The sequence below is a fragment of the Protopterus annectens genome, chromosome 3.part0 (genome assembly GCF_019279795.1).
Source record: "Protopterus annectens isolate FY-2018-M chromosome 3.part0, PAN1.0, whole genome shotgun sequence".
Classification (NCBI taxonomy): Eukaryota; Metazoa; Chordata; order Ceratodontiformes; family Protopteridae; genus Protopterus; species Protopterus annectens.
In genome coordinates, this window is record NC_056731.1 from 108779568 (window position 1) to 108802807 (window position 23240).

Below are 23240 nucleotides of genomic sequence, written 5' to 3' on the forward strand. Positions count from 1 at the left end.
GAAATTCCTGTACCTGCTCACTCCATCAGCTGCATATGAGATCAGTCGCGTGGAGGAGTTGACCTTGGAGTTTAGGGTGGGGAGCTGAGAGGAAACTTTATCCAAGACCCCAGCAGCTACATTACCCTGAAGGGTATCTCCTGGCTCTTTCAGGAGATCCCTCTGTACTGTCGTAAAGTGGGTCAAGTAATTCAGCAATTGAAGCATAAATGCCACTGAAGAAAAGGTGCGTTTTCCATATCTATCCATTGTCCGAGAGTCTGTATTCAATGGATGAACAGATGAGGAAGTTTCTGACAATTCCTTCTTGGTGGCCGCTGCCACCACCATAGCATCTACTGGGATACCTTTGGTTAAAAAATTTTTCTCTGTTGGTGCTGTAAAAAATTTGTTAGGCCTCCTCGGAACAGGCTGCACTATATCTGAAGAGCCCCATGCCTTCCGAGCAATCACATGCACGAAGTATGGTGTACAAAGTACTCTCTTCACCACCTGCTCCATGTCATCATCATCAGACAAACTCCTGGAGGAACAGGAGGACAATGAAGGTGATCTCACCCTTTGTAGGAGTGGAGATCTCAAAGTTGGTGTAACCAGCTCCAAAACTGGGGACCATCTCCTAACTTGAAACTCTGTCATTTCCGTAACTGCAAATGGAACCAAAAAGGTAGATGTTTTGGAGCCAAGAGCCCTTGGTTCTGAGGTAGGTGATTTAGCCACAATTCTTTTAGGTGGCTCAGAGGCTGGATCCAATGCAACAGTTCTTTTCTCCGAGTTCTCTAATTCTGAGGAAAAAGAAGGAGACTCTGAAGAAGGTTTGGAGCTCTAAGATCCTTCCAAAGCCTCTGAAAAAGGAACCTTCAATAATCCTCTTATAATCAGCTTGTTCTTGCATTCAAGGAGCACTCTGCTACTGAAAGCATGACAAAAGGTGCAAGATTCTTGCAAATGGAGGGCACCCAGGCAATAAACACAACTGATCTACCCATCAGTAAGAGACATTTTGTGGCTGCATTTATCACATTTCTTGAACCCCGACTGTTTGGATTCTTTCTGATCCTTAGACATGTTCTATAACAAGAAGAAAGGCAGAAGCAATATGAAAACCAAGGAAAAAAGAAAAGGTTTTTAAACTTTGTTACCTCACAAAGTCTCTATGACTGAAAACCAGCCAAACCATACACTAGGCAGGTCAAACCCAGAAGAAATTATATATATATATATATATATATATATATATATATATATATATATATACACACACACACATGCTACTACTACAGCTTCACCTAGAAGCTACTAAAGAAAGCAATCAGGAAAAAAAACACATCACACAACTAGTCTACAAATACAAGTAAGCTTTTTTTATATATCTGTAACACTAAGTATTGAAAACATGCACATTAACTAAGCAAGAGAGAATCCTCTAATTTAAATGGATTCTCCTCATGACTACAGGGAAAAAACAATGGGAGGGGAGTGGCCCTCTAATTTAAATGGGCCGTGAGGAGCTCTCTAACTTAAATGAGCTACCTGAATGGGGTAGGAAAGCTCTCTATTTAAAATGAGCTTGAAGTGAAGAATAGGGAACTAAGATGCAAGAAACAGCAGGTAGGCCTGCCGAAAAGGACAACAGCCAACAACAGCAGTGATAAAAATGTGTTCTGGTGTGTAGATCGCGAGACAATTGCCCAGGAGCTACAACACCAAAAGCAGAAGGCCGCAGCACTGCTAGGCTGTAGAGCAGGGCGGCCAAAAGAGAGCTATGGGGCGGGATTGCACACAGATGGTTAAACCACCACATAGAGACGATCCCTAACAGAACTAAGTGGGCTGTTTCCTGACAGTGGAAACAGCCTTGCTAGAATAAGTGATTGGCAGCACATGTAAGGTAAGCAGGTCTAACAAAACAAAATAAAAAAAAACAACAGCGTACCTGCTAAGCACACGCACAGGAATCCCCACACACAACCCTTGCAGGAAAAACATAGAGTGGGAAGTTGCAAGCTGTGAACGGCCAAAAAAGCTGCAGCTGCTAGATACACCAATACATGCACACTGTCAGTGGCACAAGCACAGTCACAATGGAACGGAAATAATGTGCCCTGTTAGAGCCTTCCTAGTGCATATCTCTCCATCTCTTAGAACAAGACATCTGGACAAAGCTATAAATAAAAGCAGGAGAAAGGCCCAAAAAGAGGAACAAATTGCAAAGTCTGCTGTTACAAACATAAAAAGTTGACAGGATAACAGGTTTTGCATTAGCATGACTTTTCTGAAGGGAATGAAGTCTGAAACTCAGTTGTCTACCATTATTTCTAACTTCAGTATTACCTATCATAGGTTCATTGGTTCATAGGTTCGTACTAGGCTATCTGCCCTAAGGCATTTATAAGCCTAGCCAGAGTGTATGTGGCTTACACCATCCCTTAGGATGAGAATACTACGCCCTTTTAGGGTTTAGTTTACTATGCCTCTGTCTAGTAGTGACACAGAGATGACCCCTGGGGTAAACCTACGATCTCCCATCCACTCGTCGAGATTTCTCTTGAATAGTCAGTGAGGGGCTCTGCCTAACATGGACTGGGATTCTGTTCCAGAGTGTAGGGAGCCTCTGGGTTATGAATCTGTCCCTCCAGCACGTCCTATTTATTTCTGTGTTGAGGTTTAAGTCACTTGTTCTCGTGGCTCTGATGGATTTGGATTTTCTGAGGTGGAGCATGTCCATTAATTCAGGATTGGACATGGCCTTGTACGTCAGGCACAGATCACCTCTGAGTAGGCGGTATACGACTGAATAAAGCTGGAGTTTTTCAGTCGGGCAGCATATGACATATGTTTAAGACCCTTTATCCTCTTGGTGAGGAACTTTTGGGGTCTTTCCAACTGCTGCAGGTGTCGGGTGAGATACATCCCAAATGGGGCATTGTACTCAATCATTGGCCTGATAAGAGAAGAGTACAGGGGCACAATGACCTCTCTTGATCTAGATGTGAAACCCTTCATGATAAGGTGGGCAATATAGAAGGTCTTCCTAACCACTTTGGCAATGTGAGTGTCAAATGAGAGGTTACTGCCAACCTGGGTCCCTAGGTCCCTGATTACCTCTTCCGTACTTAATGGATTACCACCTATATTTTTAATTTGTCGGTACCTTGTTTTTTCCAAAGGGTATGACTATACATTTTTTGGCGTTCAGCTTAAGGTCATGGCTCTGGCACCAATTATCCGTTTCTATGAGGACTCTCTGAAGGATGTTTGTGTCCGCTGGAGTATCAATTATGGCGCCCAGTTTGCAGTCATCTGCGAACTTTGTCAGCCACAATCCTCCTATGTTTGCCTGTACCTCGGAAAAATAAATGCCGAACAAGAGGGGTCCCAGGACTGAGCCCTGTGGGACACCGCTTGTGACTGGCTTAGAGTCTGACATAGCTCCAGCAACTCTGACCCTGTGGGTTCTGTCCTTGAGCCAGTTTGCAACCCATCTTGTGACTTATGGGTTTACATTTAAGCTGGTGTGTTTGTCTATGATGCCCGAGTGGGGTATTGTATCAAAGGCTTTTGCAAGGTCAAGGTAGGCTGTGTGAACTGCCTTACCCTCATCAATGGCCTTAGTGACTGTTTCAAAAAAGTCGACCAAGTTCAAAAGGCAGGATCTGCCCATGACAAAGCCAAATTGGGTAGGATCCAATGTCTGTAGGTCCCCAATGTCTTTGTTTATGAGTTCCATAATGATCCTCTCCATAGCTTTGCAGACCAGGCTCGTCAAGCTTATGGGGCGGTAATTTCCAGGGTCCGTAGAAGCACCGCCTTTGTGAAGTGGGACCACTGTTGCTGTACGCCACTCTTTGGGTACGTATCCTGTAGTAAGGCTAAGATTAAACAGCAGCCTTATGTGTGGGTTAAGTTCCTCTTGGAGTTCATGTAGCACACAGCCTGGGACACCATCCGGTCCCATTGATGCTGTGTTTTTAGCTTCAGAGAGGGCGGCTCTCACCTGGGCATCTGAGATGTTAGGGAGGCTACACTCTGCTGGGATAGTTATTTCTTCTTTTGAGGGGGAGTGGGAGGAGAAATTTGCACTGAACCTGTCTGCCAGAATGTTGGCAATGTCATTGGGTTCAGTGTATTTTGTGTCATTTTGGACTAACTCTGAGCATATCTGGGAGTTTCCACCCAGGTTTCTAACATAGCTAAAGAAGGCCTTGTGATTGTCTTTTGTGTCTTTTGCGATTTTTCTCTCAAAGTTGGCCTTGGATGATTTTATGAGTGATCGTAGTTTTTTGCTAGTACTGATCAGAGACGCCTTCCCTTTTAGGGATTTTGCTCTGTCATGTAGTAGCTTCCTCCTCCTGTTGTAAAGTTTGTTTATGGCTGGGGTCCACCAGACCGGCGCCTGCCTTTGGGGAATGGGTCTTGGTTTTATTTGGGATTGCATGATCCATGCATTCTTGAAGGTGCCCATAGAAGGCATTTGCAAAGGATTCAGCAGTGTGGGTTGTGGTTTCCACTGGCCCAGGGGCCTTGAAGGATACCACTTCAGTCTTAAGAAGTGTGAAGTTTGCTTTTGAGAAGTTCTTCACTGTGGTCTTTGTGCAGGGGTGGGGGCGGATGTGGATTTCCAGTGAGATTAATTTATGGTCTGATCTTACCAAAGAGGGATATACTTCGGTGTGGAGCATTTTGTCCCCATGTTTGTGATGATCAGGTCTAGTATATTGTCCCCTCTTGTGGGAATGGTGACTAGTTGTTCCATTGCATTTGAGTTTATGAATTCTAGGAACCTTTGGGCTAGGGTGTTGGGGCTTGAGTAATGTTCCCAGTCTATGTTTGGGTAGTTGAAGTCTCCCAAAATGATGGTATTTGGAGAGACATTCATACTCTCCAGTGTCTTCAGGAAGGCTGTGTGGGGTTCCTGAGTTTGAGAGGGTGGTCTGTTGCATGCTACAAACTGTAAGGCAGTTTTGCCTATGGTTAGTTGCACCTGGATAGTCTCCGATGCTTCGTGCGTTGCCACTAACCTGGAGGTGTGGGTATCTTTGATGAAAATGGATACTCCCCCTCCTTTTGTGGTTCGGTCCAAGTTTTGGGGACGGAAAGCATGATATGAGGTAAAACCTGATAGTGCTGGGGTGCTCTCAGGAGCCTTGAACCAGGTTTCAGTCACCGCACAGACATCGATGTTCTCCATACTGAGGAGGGCTTCGAGGGCATGCATCTTGAGGTTTAGACTTCTGGCATTGAGCAGCATTACCCTTAGTTTTTTTCCACTTGTGTTTTCTAGGGAGGTAAGTTTGTCATTTGAGCCTTGCCTAAAAAAGGCACTATGGGGGTGGCAAGAGCCTTGGCCAATATCCGGAAGCCCAGGGGTGACAGGTGCAAGCCATCCCTTGCGAAGCAGCGTGGCTTGTCAAGCATGTCATCCCAAGCAGACAGACATTGGATCCCCTTAGAATGACACCCGTAATTAAGCCAATTGTTAAAACTGATCATTTTGTCTTTGTACTGTGGCATCATTCTTGGTGAGGGTAAGATGCTGCTCAGGGTCAGGGTCATACCGGCCTGGGCTACATAATCAGAGAGCTCCTCTATGTCTCTTTTCATGTAGTCCAGGGAGGTACGTCTCAGGTCGGTCTATTGAATTAGTTATTGATGTATGTTACGTAAACTACTTAATTATATAACTATAACAGTCATCCACAAGTAATCCACAAGTAAAGGAAAGCCAGAAGCACAACACAGAAATACATGCATACAGACAACAACAGACAGTCCTGAGTAAGTCATATTCCCATAATACTAAGTGCATGAAGAAAATAGTGTTATCGCTGCTGCACTACCCCTTATACATGACATGCCAATAGACCTGTGGCAGAAGTAAACAGAACAACCCTGGCAATTAATGACTACCTAACTAATGGTACAGAAGCAACCACTGTAGAAGGGAACACTGGCACATAGGGGAGGGAAAGCACATATCAGACACATAGGAATATAAACCCACCTCACTGTCAACAACTGATCGTATACTTCTGAAGCAACATGTGTGTTACGTGGCGATAGCCAAATCGATCCTATGGTTGTTGCAGATAGGGTACACACATATACAGAGGCATGTAGGCAGAAAAGGGTGCTACACAGGGGAACATCCATTAGTAATGTCTGTCTCTGAAACTGAGGATGTGCACCACACCCTGGTTGGTCAGCTTCAATATCAGGAAGTTAAAGGGGACCTGTGCAGTACATGCAGATCCAGAGGTATAAAAGCAAGCTGGATAGACACTTACAGGACTACAGTCAGTTGTCAATTTCACAGCTGAGTGAAATGGCCATAGAGAATCCCTAGAAGGAAAGGTAGTAAGAGCAGGGTGGTGTGTATACTGCTACAAAGGACCATTGTGGCAGACAGCTCCTATTCAGAAGGGTACAACACAAGGTGGTGTATTGCAGCATAACCATTGTCTGATAGTGGCCTATATCTAAGTAGTGTTAACGTACTCTTCCCTGCTACACTGGATGTGATGGATGCTGAGAGGCCAACCACAAGTAGTGTTGCCATGATGTAGTCTGTATATGAGTATAGCCCAGGTCAGCTTGGCAACAGATATTTTACAGTGCCCAGCCAATGAGGCAAGCCAGTGCTGGTAGTGGAGGGATACCTGTACAACTTAGAGCAGGAAGTCCTCTCCAAATGGTACTGGCCATGTGTTGAGCAGAAAATAAAGGCCAGCAGGGGCCATGCTATCACTGTTCACCATGATGAGGGGGAAGTACTGCATAAATCACTGCCACACCAGCATGGACCAGATGCAACCACTGCCCAGATGACTGTGCTGTGAGCAGAACTACGGTAGAGGGCAGTAAACAGCAATGACATGCCTGGTCTGGTAATGCAGAGTGTCCTTGGCACAGCGGATGACAATGTATTACAGGAGATGCCTTGCCATGCCACCTGGCATTGTAGCATCACCAGGGTATGGCAGACGGCATGGGCATCTATGTCCACACCTCCGGCAACACTTGCAGATATCGATGTCAACCAGTACCCACTCCATAGTGGCAGCTTTATTTTACGCAGATAGTCAGATATGGATGGGAAAGATTCCTTGGTTCTGCTAACTACAGCAGAAAATCTGGCAGATTTGTGCAGGTCAGACATCATACTCAGGGATGGCACCTTCCCAACATGTGCTGATATTTGCCATCAGCTGTATACTTTACATGGATCTATTGGCACCCCCACCTCAGCACGAATTGTCCCCCTGGAGTATTGTCTAATGATATGGAAATCAGAGTCTGCATACAACAATATTTGGGGCATACTTAAAGGTATGGCTGCAGATCAGGGATGTACCCTAACACCACGGTACATTATGACTGATTTTGAGAAGGCAGCAATCCGTGCCAGTCAAGAGGCATTCCCTAAGAGTATTCTGAAAGGGTGCCTATTCCATTTTGCACAGATCATTTGGTGCCAAGTCCAGCATTATCACCTTGTGGACTTGTATGGTATGGACACTGCATTCTCAATAGCCATACGCAAGCTGATTGCACTGGCATTCCTACCAGTGGATGATGTTGTCCCTGCATTTCTGGACATTATGGCTACCTATTATGGCTACCTTACCTGACTGTGCCAAGCCTGTAGGCATATTTCTGGACCATCATTTTGTGCATGGCCGTCCAAGGAAATATGCATCCCGCTGTTCAGCACAATGTCTGCCATCTTCCTACCCTCTGACATTCTGGAATGTGTGTGATGTGTCTGACATGGACTTCCCATGGACCAATAACCAGGTGGAGGCATGGCATCGTCGCCTGAAAGTATTACTTGGACAACCTATAGTACAGCTTTCCAACCTTCTGTCTATTCTACAACAGGAACAGAACCTGACAGACAACTGAAGGGAGTCACTTTTGAGGGGGATGCCAGTGATACCACATAGGAAGGCTATTGTTGTAAGGGAGCATTGCCTAAAACACATCTTGCAAGATAAGTGTGACTACAGTATTGTGCAGGATTTCCTTCATGCTGTAGCACATTTCTACAAGTTGTGAATATATTTGGTTCTAGTACACACCAAGCATTACACACATCACTTTATCTGTTGTGTTAATAAAGGCTCTGCCCACAGTACACTGATCTCACAGTACCACTTTCATGCCCCATTGGCATCCAGTGATGCCCACTTGTACTACTGACAATGGCACATGTTGGTTTCTGGGAGGGTGCAGGGTGTAACACTATGGGGGTTTGTGTCTGCCACATACAGTTAGGGTGCAGGGGGGTGTTCTATTCCCACAGGGAATTGTCCACAGGCATTTGTCAATGTAGCCATAATGCCAAACTGCCATGTGTCCACATCCAGTTGTCTCATAGGGGGGTATCATGCTGCCTAGGTGCCTGGATCCAAGAAAAACAGACAAAAAAGCTTCTAATTAACTACTAAATATTAACAATAATCTAACTATAAACATTTTAAGAGATTAGTGCTGAAATATAAGAAGAAAAAAAAACTTAGCCAAGAGCCAGTTAGAAGTCACCCGATCTGCTTGAGCAGCAAACGAGATCTGGATTATATTCCAGGAGCATCATGGGATAGAGCATAGCCTTGAGCCAGTGGAAGCTCCTGAGCTTTTGAATTAGGCTGATTCAGAACTGATGCTCAGTTCTGAACCCAACCAGCATAAAATGAAGGTGAGAGGAAAACATAACATCTACTGTTTTAGCTCAGTTATTTACATAGCTTTCAATTACTTTTATGCAGCCAGCTATAAAGAAATCAACTAGATTTTTAACTACAACACTATACATTTCATGTTGAATTTATTTATTTATTTATTGTCATTTCTTTACTCGGAAAGTCCGACTGGGCAGGTTGCCCTTTTTCAGTGGAGACCCAGGAAGAAAAGCTCCAAATACATCAAAACATCTAAACAAGCAGAGAGAGGGGTCTAAATGGAGAGATGATGAAATCAGTAAGTAAAGGAGAGTAGTATTGATGGAACTGAATTAACTTCAAGTCTTGGTGTGTACCTCCATGAGGTGGACCCTGTTTTTACAAAATCTCACCAAGATGGCACTGATAAATACACTGTATTTTATATAGCATATATTATGGAAAGAAATAGGTTAAAAAATAAAAGACAGCTGGGTGCACAAGTTCCAGGACAAAAAAGTGTCAAATCCTGATAGGTGCACTGGTGCCAGGACTGGAAAAAATGACAGTGTAGAATCCTCAAGACACAGAAACATTCCTACAATAGTGTTAAGCTAGACTCAGGGGGATGATGGAAGTAGCAGTCCACAAAAATCATAAAAACTGATAGGACAAATAAGAAACATAAAGATGATAGAGTGGACTACTGAGGATAAGAAAGAAATTATGTATTGTTACTATTATACAACTATCCCAGAATTTTCATACAAAAGTTATACAAAAAGATTAAGAGAGAAATTAGAAGAAAGAAAAAACTTATACAAGAAAAACTGCCAAAAGCTTCAAATGCAAATTTCTTTTCATTAATAAAACAGATTCATGAAAAACATTATACAGACCAAGAAACCATGGCCTGTTTGTAAAAAGAAGCAACTGATGAAGTACAGAAATATAAAGAACAAACTCTAGAGATTTTTGAAAGGTATAAAAAAGAAATATGGACATGGGAAAGAAAGAGAGATCTACATGGTGCAATATTTATGCAAAGGAGAAAGTCAAATTAATACAAAAAAGCAACTCCAAAGATATTCAAAGAGAAATACAGGCAAAGGCACCCACATATGGAAAACGTCACAATACAAAAAATAAGATTACAAAGAGGGAATGTGGAACAAAAGATTAGTAAAGTAAAAGTTGAAAAAAACATAGAAGCTGAAGTTCTGGAATACCTGCAAAGTGAAAGATTTGGTGTAGAAAGTCTAACACCGATTATGTCACGGCATGATGGAGCAATGAATCCTCCTGCTGAGGAGAAATAGGATGAGTGGGAGACATCTGAAGAAGAAATATGGACATAGGAAAAAAAAGAGATTTAATATTATGCAATATTTATGCAAAGGAGAAAGCAAAACTAATCAATATAAAAAGCAGCACCAAATATATTTGAAGAGAAATACAGGCAAAGGCATCCAGATATGGAAAATGTTATAATACAAGAAATAAGAAAACAAAGCAGGAAAAAAGAAAAGTTGATTAGTAATGGAGAAGTTAAAGAAATAGAACATGACGTTATGGACTACCTGCAAAGTAAAACCAAAGGATTTGAAGAGAAATACAGGCAAAGGCATCCAGATATGAAAAATTTTACAATACAAGAAAAAAGAAAACAAAGCAGGAAAGTAGAAAAGATAATTACTAATGGAGAAGGTATTTAATAGAAACTGAAGTTATACATTACTTGCGACGTGAAGGATTTAGTGCAGAAAATTTAACTCTGATAACATCACAGCATGATAAAACAAGGAATCCTTAAATTAAGGAGAAGCCAGTGGAGTGGGAAGATTCTGATCAGTTGCCACATGAAGATACTTTGGAGCCTTTAGCAGGAAACCAGTACAAAACTTCAGCTGGAGTTGTACAGTAAGGGAATGAACAGGAAACTGTGACAACACTAATGCAGTCACTGTTGTGGAATGATAGGCCAGTGGGTTCCCATATGAAAAAGCAATGGGTGGCACCGGGTGAAACTGAAGAGAATATGGCACAGGAAGATTTTCTGAAACTTTCTGTAGAATGCCCACAGGAAATGGAAAACAAAGAATGTTCCCTTACTTTAGAAAAAAATGATCGAAGGGATGAATTGCTTGATTTAATAGAGATGGATAAACATATTAAGATCAATGAAAGAAACAGAAAACAGAAAATCAGTAAGACCCAAAATGTTAGAAGTTTGATAAAACAAATGAACACAGTAATCAAGACTGTTCATAGAAATTCATGTGATATAACAAAATTAAATAGGATATATTAATGTACAGCTAAATTAATAACAGATAAAGTCTTACCACAAAAACACAGGACAGTAAGGGGAAAAGAAGGGGAGAAATCAAATGCCTTCATGGAAGTTGTGATATCCCCACTCTGGGCCAGTAATTAAGGAGCCTGAATCCTCACCACTGACAGTGAAGAGAGAGAAGTTCACTTGGAATACAAATGGATATACTCAGTATTTCCAGATGCAGAACTCTCTGCATCAAGAACATTTTTTTAAGAGCACACAGGGAACACAGTCAGCCCAGGGTCTAGATTTCTCCCTCCAGGTCCCCAGTAGGAGTCCCCAATGGCACAGCAGTAGGGTTAGGTCCTCAGCTGAGTGTCCAAGCCAAGTCCTCCAGCACTCTCTTTGTGAAACCAGTGTTTTGTGTCCCTGCCCAAATAGCTGACACACGCACTCTTTGAGATTTAATTTTCACACACACACCTGGGAAAGGCTGGCACAGATTACCTGCTCTACCAACTTCCCCCAGACTATAAGGTACATTCACTGTCACCAGTCAGTTACTATAAGGCTGTTAAAAGGGTATCTGATTATACTGAGTGAAATTAATATTAATACAAATGGTAATGTTGACCAAACAGCAAGGCTTTCAGGAGTGGCCAGAGTTATCACCAAATAAATATGTATAAATACTCTCAAACCTTAAATATTTTCTAAAAGGACCAGCCACAATGAAAAGTTTAAATATATTTAATAATAAATAATAAAAGAACGTGAAAATACTAAATATCTATTTACAGTAAATACCAGAGCTTCAGTCAAAGGAAATATTGAAAATAACAAAGCTGAAAAGAGTCACACAGTTACAGAAAAAAATAATGCTTAACTATTTTTACTATATTTTGCTGACTAATCTAAAGAATTACTGTTGCTATTTACTGAATAGAGCAAGGCAGGATAATGTCTGGGTGAGTGGTCCTTGTTGTCAGATCCAAGACAGAATACAGAATGCTGAGAGCAGTTTCCTACTAATATCTAAATATTATTTCAGAGTTGGTTACACAATGACATCATATCTGGTCATCTGACTCTGTTTCCCATACTCACCAACACTAGAAGCTTCTATGGTTTAACACCTATGTGTTACCATAGACACAGACAGAGCTTTGTTCAGATCTTCTGGAAATCATAAAACCATAAATACTTCCCTTCTTCCTACAGGAGCTACAAGCTATTCTCTAGCACAGAAACTGAGTCTCTAGCTCCATTTAAAACTGTGGGATAACATCTTTATGGCTTAACCCATAAAGTAATTTAATTTTAAGAATATTTTGCAAAGTCAGTTGGATTAAGATTAAACTCTTCACTTCTAGTATATGCTGTTACAATGCATACATTTAAGCAGTTACAATAATGCATGTACATTTCTTTTCCTTCCAACAGGGCACACTGTTGATACATTTTAAGACAAGCAAACCTCACAAATACATTTTCAGCATATGCATCTTTACAAATCAGTTTGATATACAAATGATGCTTAATTATTTACAAAATTGCAGCTAGCTGTGCTGGCATATGTTACACATCCACTGCCCTATTTCTCCTGGCATGGCTGGCAGTACCTCCTATCGACACAGAGGTATCAAATAGAAAGAACTATGAAGCAATTAAGACAAGAAGTGTCACTGTTAGAAGAATATAGAAAAGGGAATAGTTCAACAAAAATACTCAGAAAGATAGACATGATAAAAGCAATGTGTAGTATCAGAACAGACCAGGATCTATCTTGCACTATTGCAAACAATAAACTAAACATATCAGCACAGGCAAAAAGAAACTTAGAAGATATCCAGATACATATAAAGGAAAAGTGGAAAATAAGTGATGTATTGATAACACAAAAAGTTTTATTGAAAATTGGGAAACAAAGCAAAATAAATAGAAACACTACCAAAAAAAAAAGAAGAAACAGACACATTTTGGAAAAATATCTATGAAGATCCTGTGGAACATAAACATGCTGAATGGACAGAAAATGTGAAAGAAAGAATAAGAAGTTTAGATGTACAGGATATGAAATAGGATGAAGTAACAGCCATACAAATTGAAACAAAATTAGGAAAAGCTCCCAATTGGAAATCCCCCCTCCACAATCAGATGCAGTACCTAACTTCTGGCTAAAAGTATTAACATCTTTACATGAAGATTTAGCCATGTGTAAGAACTATTTATATGCACACCCTGAGCAGACGCCAACCTGGTTAACAACTGGAAAAATGTTACTCTTCCTAAGAGTGAACCTGCAAGATAGCCTAAAAACTATAGACCAATGACTTGTCTTCCAATGATTTATAAACTATACACTTGAATTGATGCCGACAGAGTTTATAGTCATTTAGAAGAAAACATCATGGTACTCAAAAGATCATGGTAATAGAACAACAAGGTAGCAAAAGAAAGTCATATGGAACAAAGGATCATTTGTTGTTAAAGTCATAATGGAGAATTGTAAAAAGGGTAAGAATCTAAGTATGGCTTGGATAGACTACAAAAAAGCATTTGACAGCATCCCACATTCACAGATAAAAGAGCACTTACAAATGTATAAGATACACCCTACACTGATCAATTATATTATAGTGATCATGAAACAGTGGCAAACAACTTTGCAGCTAAGCCATGATAAAGGACAAATGATTATCCCAGAGATAAAAATTCAAGGGACAATATTCCAGGGTAATTCTTTGACACAACTGCTATTTTGTCTTGAACCTTAACCAATTAAGCTGTCTGCTTAATAGATTAGGTCATGGCAACAGCTTAGCTCCCAGAAAACAACAAAGTGTAAAGACTTCTCATCTTCTTTTTGTGGATGATTTAAAACTGGATAGTACATCAGATGAGGAACTGAAAGCACAACTGCAAGTGGTCAAAACTTTCTCAGATGATACAAGAATGTAATTTGGTTTTGATAAATGTGCAAAAGCAACCTTTCAAGTAGGAAAGCTGCAGCACCAAGAAAATATCAGTCTGAGACAGGAATGTGAGATAAAAGAACTTGAGCAGGAGGGAGTGTATAAATATTTGGGAACTGATGAAGGCTTGACAATAAAACATGAACAAATGCAAATAAAACAAAGTAAGGAATATTTTAGAAGACTAAAATTAATACTAAAAACAGCTCTAACATCTAAGAGCAAAGTCCAAGCTATAAACTAATTTGCTCTTCCTTTTCTAACTTAGAGTTTTGGGATGATTGACTGGCCCCAAAAGGTATTGCATCAGTTTATTTATTTTATATTTGTTTACCAGGAAAGTCTGACTGGGCAGGTTGCCCTTTTCAGTGGAGGACTGGGGGAAAATCTCCAATGTTAGTACAATGTTATATTACATTGGCAAGAAAAAAAGTGAAACAAAATTAAAACAAGAAACAAAAACTCAGACAAGCATAGTTAGTACAGAGAAGAGGCATGTAACACTATATATTGGCAACATTATATCTGAAAACAGCTCTTGGTATTGAACAGGATTATCACACATTCAGACAAAGAATCGAAACAATGTAAGTACACTATGAGTGCATTTTTAGTAACACACTATCAGTGAAAAATTGGACAATTCACATGGCACCAGGAGGAAGAGGTTACAGAAAATTTGTTACACTGTGATTGTGCAAGCACACAATATGTGCAACAGAGTAAGTTACACTATGTACAATGTGATGGTACATTATGAAATTAGATGATGCTTTATGTTTGGAGTGAAAAACTGAGATCAGTAGTTGGTTTATGCAATAGAGCTTCTGGGGTGGTGGACTGTAGTGCAGCTGAGTGGAAGTATGAGTCAGATTAAGTGGGCAGAGAAGGCCTAGGAACAGAAAATAGTATTATAGGATGGTAAACCATGATTGGCACATGTGCATAGCCAGGAATTGGTGAGGTGGCTTTTAATGAGATGCTTGAAGTTTTTCATGTTAGTTGCAGTAAGGCATTCCAAAATTTTGCAACATAAGAGGAATATAGAGAGTCTCCGGAGCTGTTTTTAATTCTATTTACTTCTATTAGAGCTTTGTTAGTGGATCTTAATGGGTGAGAGTTTGTGGGAGGGATTAGGAGGCTTTGGAGGGCTGGTATCTTTTCAGGTTCATAGAACATTTGGTGGGCCATGGTAAGTTGGTTGATGATGAGCTGATTGGGTAATTCTAACTAAGATAGTTGATTTAGGGCCTGGCAGTGGTGTGTTCCAAGAGGAGAGTCAGTGGCAAATTTTGCTATCTTGTTGTAGCAGATGTCTAGATTGGCTAGGTCATATTTGCTAAGGTTAGTAAGAATAGGTGGTGCATGCAGTAGTGTTGATAGAAGATGGATCCTGGCTGTAATGGTCTTGGAGTTTTTGGTCAGATAATTTCAGCATCTGTATAAGGTTCCTAGTTTCTTGCAGGCTTTTTTTATTGTTTAGGCAACGTGTAAGTAAAATCTCAGAATTTGATCTATAATAACTCCTAGTACTTGGTGGATGGGACTGGTTCAATCCATGTTTTATTGCTAGACATAATTTTAAAGCAAGAGGAGTGGTGTGTGGTTTTAGTGGGGTGGTAAAGCATGAGTTTAGTTTTATTTGGGTTGAGGATTAATTGGGCATCTGCCAGCCATGTTTCAATAGAATTAAAGGATTTGTGGGTCTTATTTTGGAGTTCTAGGAGGATTGGGGCAGAGCAGATTAGTGTAGTCATCTGCATACTGGATCACTGTGGCTGGAAATGTGGTAGTGTGGAAGTTGTTGGTAAACAAGTTGAAAAGAAGAAGGCTGAGGATGGATCCTTGAGGCACACCCAGAGTTAACATTAATAGGGGAGATAGGACATTATTCACCAGATGCCTTGTTGATGATCAGCGAGGTAGTACTGGAATCAGGCTAGAATTGAGTAACTTAGGATGAGCTCAGTCATAAAGTGAAGGATCAGATGAGAAGGCAAGAAATGTGGAAAATGCATAAAAATAGTTGCAAGTACAGAAAACTTCTGGAACAACCTCATGTCAATCAGGATTTAATGCAGGAATGGATAAGATGTAGTGAATTTAAACCAAAAGATGAAAGATTAATATTGGCAGCCCAAGATAATGGACTACATGCACATTGGTTTACAAAGTTCATTGAACATGTCGGAGAAAACAACAAATGCAGATTTTGTTAAACATAATTAAAAACAGTCGCACATCTTGTTGCTAGGTGTGATACATTAATGGCAGAAGGCCTGTATACTGAAAGGCATAATAATGTGGCAAGACTGTTGCATTGGGGAATGTGCAAACATTATAATATTGAAGTAGCTGAGAAGCATTGGAAACATGATCCATTAAGCATTATAGAAAATGATGAAGTTTATATCATGTGGGATCATCCATTCCCAACATTTAAAAAATAGATGTGAGAAAACCAGATAAAGTAGTTCCGGAAAAGAAGACACAAGTAGCATTGAGCACTGAAATTGCTACACCCAGTTATAACAGTGTCTTATATACAGAGAGAGACACAAAGTCATAAAATACCAGGATTTATAGGCAGAAATCATAGGATCATAGGTGGTTACTAGGCTAATGCCCTGGGGCTCTCACAATCCTAGCCAAGAGTTTATCCCCAAGAAAGAAACCTCAGTCAGCACCTGTTGCGTCTGTCATTGAGGGATACAGGTGGAACCCCTGCAAATTTGTGATTTTCCATCCACTCATTAAGGTTGCGCTTGAAGAGCGTCAATGATTTATTCTGATTGACATGTATGGGAAGTCTATTCCAGAGATGGAGCAGCCTCTGGGTGGCAAACCTTTCTCTCTAGCAGATTTTTGTAACATCATATATTAGATTTAGGCCTTTTGAGCAGGTAATGGGTGAGGAGTTAGACTTGCGGATAGGGAGCATCTCTAGTAAGGCAGGGTCCAAGATTGCCTTGTAGGCGAGACACAGATCACCTCTGAGTAATTTGTATAATACTGAGGTGAGTGATATTGATTTGAGCCTGTCTGCACAGGACATGTGTTGGAGGCCATGGAGTCTCTCTGTGAGGTATTTCTGTGCCCTTTCCAGCTAGCACAGGTGTTTGGAGAGGTACATTACAAATGGGGCATTGTACTCAATTATTGGCCTAATGAGAGAGGAGTAGAGAGAGGTAATAACTTCCTTTTTTCTGGAAGTAATCTCTTTACTTATGAGATGAACCAAGTAAAAGCCTTTTCTGACCACTGCTAGTACATGATGGTTGAATGTGAGATTATTGTCAACCTGCGTACCCAGGTCTCTTACCACAGGTTGTGTGTTTAGGGGGTTGCAGTTGATATGGTAATCAGTAGGGGCAGTGTTTTGGCCAAATGGTATGATAATACATTTTTTTGCATTTAACTTGAGGTCATGACTTTGGCACCAGTCATTTGTTGCTGTGAGACCCTCTTATAGTACGTTAACATCAACTGGGAGTCAGTGACAGCACCCAGCTTACAGTCATCCACAAACATGGTCAGCCACAGGCCTTATATCTTTGCCTGGACCTCTGAAAAGTAGATGCCAAACAGTAGAGGTCCCAGGACAGATCCCTGGGGAACACCACTAGTGACAGGTCTGCTGCTGGTGGTGGAGGCACCTATTTTGCCCTTGTGTGTCCTATCAGTGAGCCAGTTGGCCACCCACCTGATGAGATAGGGATTTACACCATGTTGTGTTAGCTTTTTGATGATGTTGAGTGGGGGATTGTGTCAAAGGCTTTGACCAAGTCAAGGTAAGTTGCATGTACTGACTTTCCCTCATCCAGAGCCTTGGTTACAGTCTCAAAAAAAGTCAGACAGGTTCAACAGGCAAGATCTGCCCTTGACAAATCCAGACTGGGTGGGGTCAAGTGCTTGGAGAGTGCCTATGTCCTTGTTTATGAGGTCCACAATAATACACTTCATGGCTTTACAGATCAGACTTGGCAAGCTAATGGGGCAATAGTTTCCAGGGTCAGTAGTGGCACCACCTTTGTGTAAGGGGATGACAATGGTAGTTCTCCACTGTGCTGGAATGAAGCCTGTACTTAGGCTGTGGTTGAATAGGGTGCTCAATGGCAAAGCTAATTCTTCCCGGAGATGGTGTAGCATTCAGCCTGGGATACTATCAGGTCCCATGGAAGCTGTGTTCTTTGTCTTGGATAGGGCCTTTAACACTTGATCTACACAGATGTGAGGTGCAGGACAAGTATTGGGGATTTTGAACGGGCCTTTGGGGGGACAAGGGGTGAAGTTTGCACTGAACCTATCTGCTAGCATGTTGGTGAAGTCAACAGGATCAGTGTAAGTGGTACCATTAATTACTAATTTGGAACAAACCCGGGCTTTGCCATGGAGGTTCCTGACATAACTGAAGAAGACTTTGTGGTTGTCCTTTAGTTTGGAGCCTAGTTTTGATTCATAACTGGCTTTGGAGGTTTTCACTAGTGATCTAATTTGCTTGTTGAGGTTAAGGAGGGACTTTTTCCAACTGGAAATTAGTGCCTTTTTTGCCCTTGGACAACAGTTTCCTCTTTTTGATCAGACATAGACAAATTTTAATAATGTATGGTTTTTGGTATTCAATGTGACTTGTTTTTTTACTACTTTTTTACTTAATGAAGAAATATTGAAGGATTGCTCATTCTGGATTCTAATTGTTAGATTACTTAATTGAGGAGTGTTTGTTTTACAAGATGATTGTATAATTGGTGTAAGTATATAAGTAGGATGTATGGGTAATGGATTTGTTCCTGAAGAAGTTCTGTACTAAACGAATGAAAGTGCTTAAACATTTTATTGTGGTCCCGTGTTGTTTTTGTTTTTATTTAGTTTCTGGCAATCCGCTTAGTTTTTTTGTGTAAAGCACATCTTTGGTCTACAGTTCATGAGCGCAAATTTATGTATTTATATCAATTCTGAAGTTGGTTTTACTGATTTTGGAAAGTACAATTGTGCACACTTACCATAAATGTAGATGTTTGAATGTATTCACTGTTGCAGTTATCACACTTGGGTTATCCTGCCAGGGGTATCCCTCAGCCGGCCCGAATACCAGAGGCTTAGTATTTCTGCATCAGTTGCTGTCACTTCAGGACTGACGTCAGGTTGTCAGTGGTGTAAAAACAGGAAGCCGACGCCATTACATCAGTTTTTCTTGCCACAAATGTCAGCAGCCCCCAAACAGGGAGCTAGGTTATGGTGGAAGAACACCACCAGTAGAAAGTAAATACCAAAAATCCCTGTAATGAGTGAGGAAGAGAGAGAGTGAAAGAGACAAGGGGGATAGAGGGTGGGAAACCAGAATTGCAACAGTGAATACACTCGAACATCTACATGTATGGTAAGTGTACACAACTGTACTATGTTCTTCATGTTTCACTGTTGCAGTCATCACATTTGGATTGATTCCCAAAGCTGAAGTAAAGGGTGGAGGCAGTCAAGAAGAATTGGGGCTGGCTGGTATGCCCTGCAAGACTGCGGTTCCAAAGCCTGCCCTGTATTTAGAAAAGATAGGCAGGTGGTAATGCTTGGTGAAGGTATGAACAGAACTCCATGTTGCAGCCTCCAGGATGTCCCTGGTAGGGACCCCTCTGAGAAAAGCTGCAAAGGTGGAGGTTGCCCTTGTGGAATGTGTCCTGACCCCCTGAGGGGGTGGTTTCCTGTGGTGTTTGTAACAGAAATGGATATAGTGTGCTATCCATTTGGATATGGTTTGTTTGGATATGGCCTTGCCCTCCGCCCCTGCTGCAAAACTGACTAGTAACTGGTCAGTTTTCCTGAAGGGCTTAGTCCTATCCAGGTAGAATCTGAGCTCTCTGTGCACATCTAAAGAGTGCAGGATCCTTTCCCCCTTATTTTGAGGCTTAGGGAAAAAGGTGGGCAAATGAATAGATTGGTTGAGAGCCACACTGGACACCACTTTAGGCATGAAAGTTGGATTAGTACTGAGGGAGACCCTGTCCGCATGAAAAATGATGAAAGGTTCCACAGCCATGAGTGCTTGTAGCTCAGACAGTCTTCTAGCTGAACTAATGGCCAGAAGCAAGGTTGTTTTCCAAGAGAGGAATTTTAACTCTGTTGAAGCTGCAGGCTCAAAGGGGGGTAGCGTGAGCTTTTCCAACACAAAGTTAAGGTCCCAAGCTGGGGTCGGAGCTCTTGTGGGTGGCCTTAAGTTGTTAGCCCCTCTTAGGAAATATTTGATGAGAGGGTGAGAAAAGAGAGTTGGCTCTGTGCTGTAATGAGCAGAGATGGCAGAGGCATGAATTTTAATAGAAGAGAAGGATAGACCCCTGTGAAGTAGGTCTGCTAGGTAATCCAGGATGAGAGGTAGGGAGTGCTGGGCTGGTTCAGCTCCTTTAGCCTGGATCCAGGTGCAATACCTTTTCCACTTGTCGAATTAGGATTTTCTAGTGCTGGGTTGTCTGTCCTCACGTATAAAGTCCAGGACTTGCTTGCTTAGGCTGGCCACTGGAGGAGAGGTCAGGGAATAAGCCAGGCTGCCACGTTCAGGGTTTGCAATCATGGATGCAAGAATTCTCCATTTTGCTGAGTTAGGAGAGTTGGGATCTGAGGGAGGTGCCATGGAGGCAGCTGTGACAGACTGCACAGTAGTGGGTACCAGTGTTGTCATGGCCAGTCTGGGGCAATCAGTATTGCTCTTGTTTTTTCCTCCCTTATTTTGAGTAGTACCCTTGTAAGAAGAGATAGAGGGGGAAATGCATAGATCGAGAGGTTTACCCATTGGAAGGATAGGGCATCCAGACCATGCTGTGAGGTTCCCTGGTGCAGAATTTGCTGAGCTGATGGTTATTGTGGGAGGCAAATAGGTCCAACTTTGGGGTACCCCATTTCTGGGTTACAAGGCTAAAGGTGCTGTGGTTTAATTGACACTCGTGTTGGTCTAGGATATTTCTGCTTAAGTTGTCTGCCTGAGAGTTTTGGCTGCCTGGCAGGAATTGTGTTAGCAGGTGAATCTGCATAGCTGAAGCCGTGTGCCAAAGGGTCATGGCTAGCCTGCAGAGTGAATAAGATTGAGTTCCTCCCTGCTTGTTGATGTACCATATCACTGTGGTGTTGTCTGCTTTGATAGTAGAGGTCCCAGAGAGAGTAGGGGTCTGAAAGCTGTCAGAGCATGCTGAACAGCTAGCATCTCTTTTTGGTTGATGTGCAGATGTATTTGATTTGGGCTTCAGTGGCCCTGAATGGACCTGCTGTCCAGGTGTGCACCCCAGGCATAGTCTGATGCATCTGTAGTTAGGGTCTGGGCAGCGTGAAGTTGTGAAAAGGGAAGGCCCTTGTTGTGGTTGCATGTTGCTACCCACCAAAGAAAATCTTTCCTTAGACAAGGTATCATAGGTATGATAGTTTCCAGGTCCTGAGAGTGTTGACACCAAAGGCTTTTTAAGTACCATTGACGTTTTCTCATATGCAGTCTGGCATATGGAATGAGTAGAATGCAGGAAGCCATGAACCCTTGAGCTTGCAGGAGTTTCCTTGCAGATAACTGGGTTCTGGTGGCTAGCTGAGAGAAGTAGCCTGTCAGATAGGCTTGTTTTTCTGGAGTAAAGAATGCCATCTGGGATGCTGTTTACAGGCTTGCTCCCAGGAATACATTTTTTTAAGTGGGGACTAGTTTGGATTGCTTTTTCTTTATAGTGTACCCCAGTGAGGTCAGTAGGTCCTTTACAAAGGTCAGGTGCTGTAACAGCTTTTCCTGACTATCTGCATGAATGAGGCAGTCATCCAAGTAGGGATAAATTTGAATATTTCTTTGTCTGCAAAAAGCAATGGCTAGGACCAGGCATGTTGTGAAAACTCTGGGAGCAGTGGATAAGCCAGATGGAAGCACAGAGAACTGAAAGTGCATAGATCTTACCCTGAAACGTAGATATTTCCTGCAAGAATCCCTGATTGGGATGTGCAGATAGGCCTCTTTTAGGTCTAGGGTGGCTAACCAAGCATCTTTGGACAGCATAGGAAGAAGCTGCTGGAGGGTGAGCCTTTTGAATTTTGGTATCACCAGGAAGGTTTTAGAATTGATAGATCTAGGATTGGGCACCAGGTGCCCTCTTTTCTGGGTACCAGGAAAAGTCTGGAATAGAAACCTTGGCCTATCTGGTCTGCAGAAACAGGCTGTATTGCCATCATGGAGAGCAGGGAATGAACTTGTTGTGGGCCTCTGCCCACTGGTTTGGAAGAAGATCTGGGAACCCTTTGGGGGTTGACAGTGTGTGGAAATAAAATTTGTACCCCTGGGACACTATGTTGAGGACCCATCAGTTGTTGGTGATGGAAGCCCATTTTTTTGCATGGGAGGCAAGTTTTCCACCTAGGGGCACAAGCAGGTGGGCAGAGGTAAGGAGTGGAGTTGAAAAGTCATTGTGAGTTCTTTCCATAAGGGGGTGGCTTAGCACTCCCTGTTTTTGAAGTGGAGGTACTCCATTGCTTAGATCTCTGCATTCCTTGGGACTGCTGTTGGGGGGGGGGTCTACTTCCATTAGGTCTAGTCTGAGCCAGCCTTGAAGTGGCTGGAAAGGACCAGTGTTTTGAGGGGCAATGCCTACTGAATCTTGGAGGCTGGACTTGCAAAAAGTCTTTAACTGTCTGCATAGATTTAGCTTTTTCTTCCATCTTTTTTAAAACCTCTTCTGCCTTGGTGCCAAACAAATTGTCTTTGTTCAATGGTGCGTCCAATAATTTTGATTTGACATGGTCTGGCAAGATCTGTTCCTTAAGCCAAGCATGCCTTCTAAGTACAGAACCTATGACTGCTGCCCTGAAGGATGCTTCTAGGGCATCAAAGCCACATTGCAAGGTGTGCTTAGTAACTTAGTTTGCAGAATGCAAAAGCTCCTGTAATTCTTTATTTTCTGCACAAGCTGGAAAGGTAGATTTTTTTTTTGTTTGTTTAAGAAGTTCCATAGTATATTGCTGGTATTTCAACATGGAGAACCGACAATTTAGTGCTCTAATGGCTAGAGTTGCAGAGGTGTATACTTTTTTACCCCATCTGTTTAAAGCTTGGGAATCCCTGTCCAAAGGGGTGGTATTCTTAGCTGTGGTTGCTTTTATTCCTTTAGGTCCTTGGGAGATGACCTCTGGGTCAGCAGTAGGATTTTTGAATAAAAAAGAAATTTGAGTGAGTCAGGGACTCTGTAATACCTGTCAGGTTTTCTGGGAGCAGGTGGTAGGGTGTCAGGAGTTAAACTGGATTCCATGAAAACATCATCCACAACATCCAGCACAGGAGGAATAGCTAAGGGTATGTGCTGTGGTAGATCTAAAAAT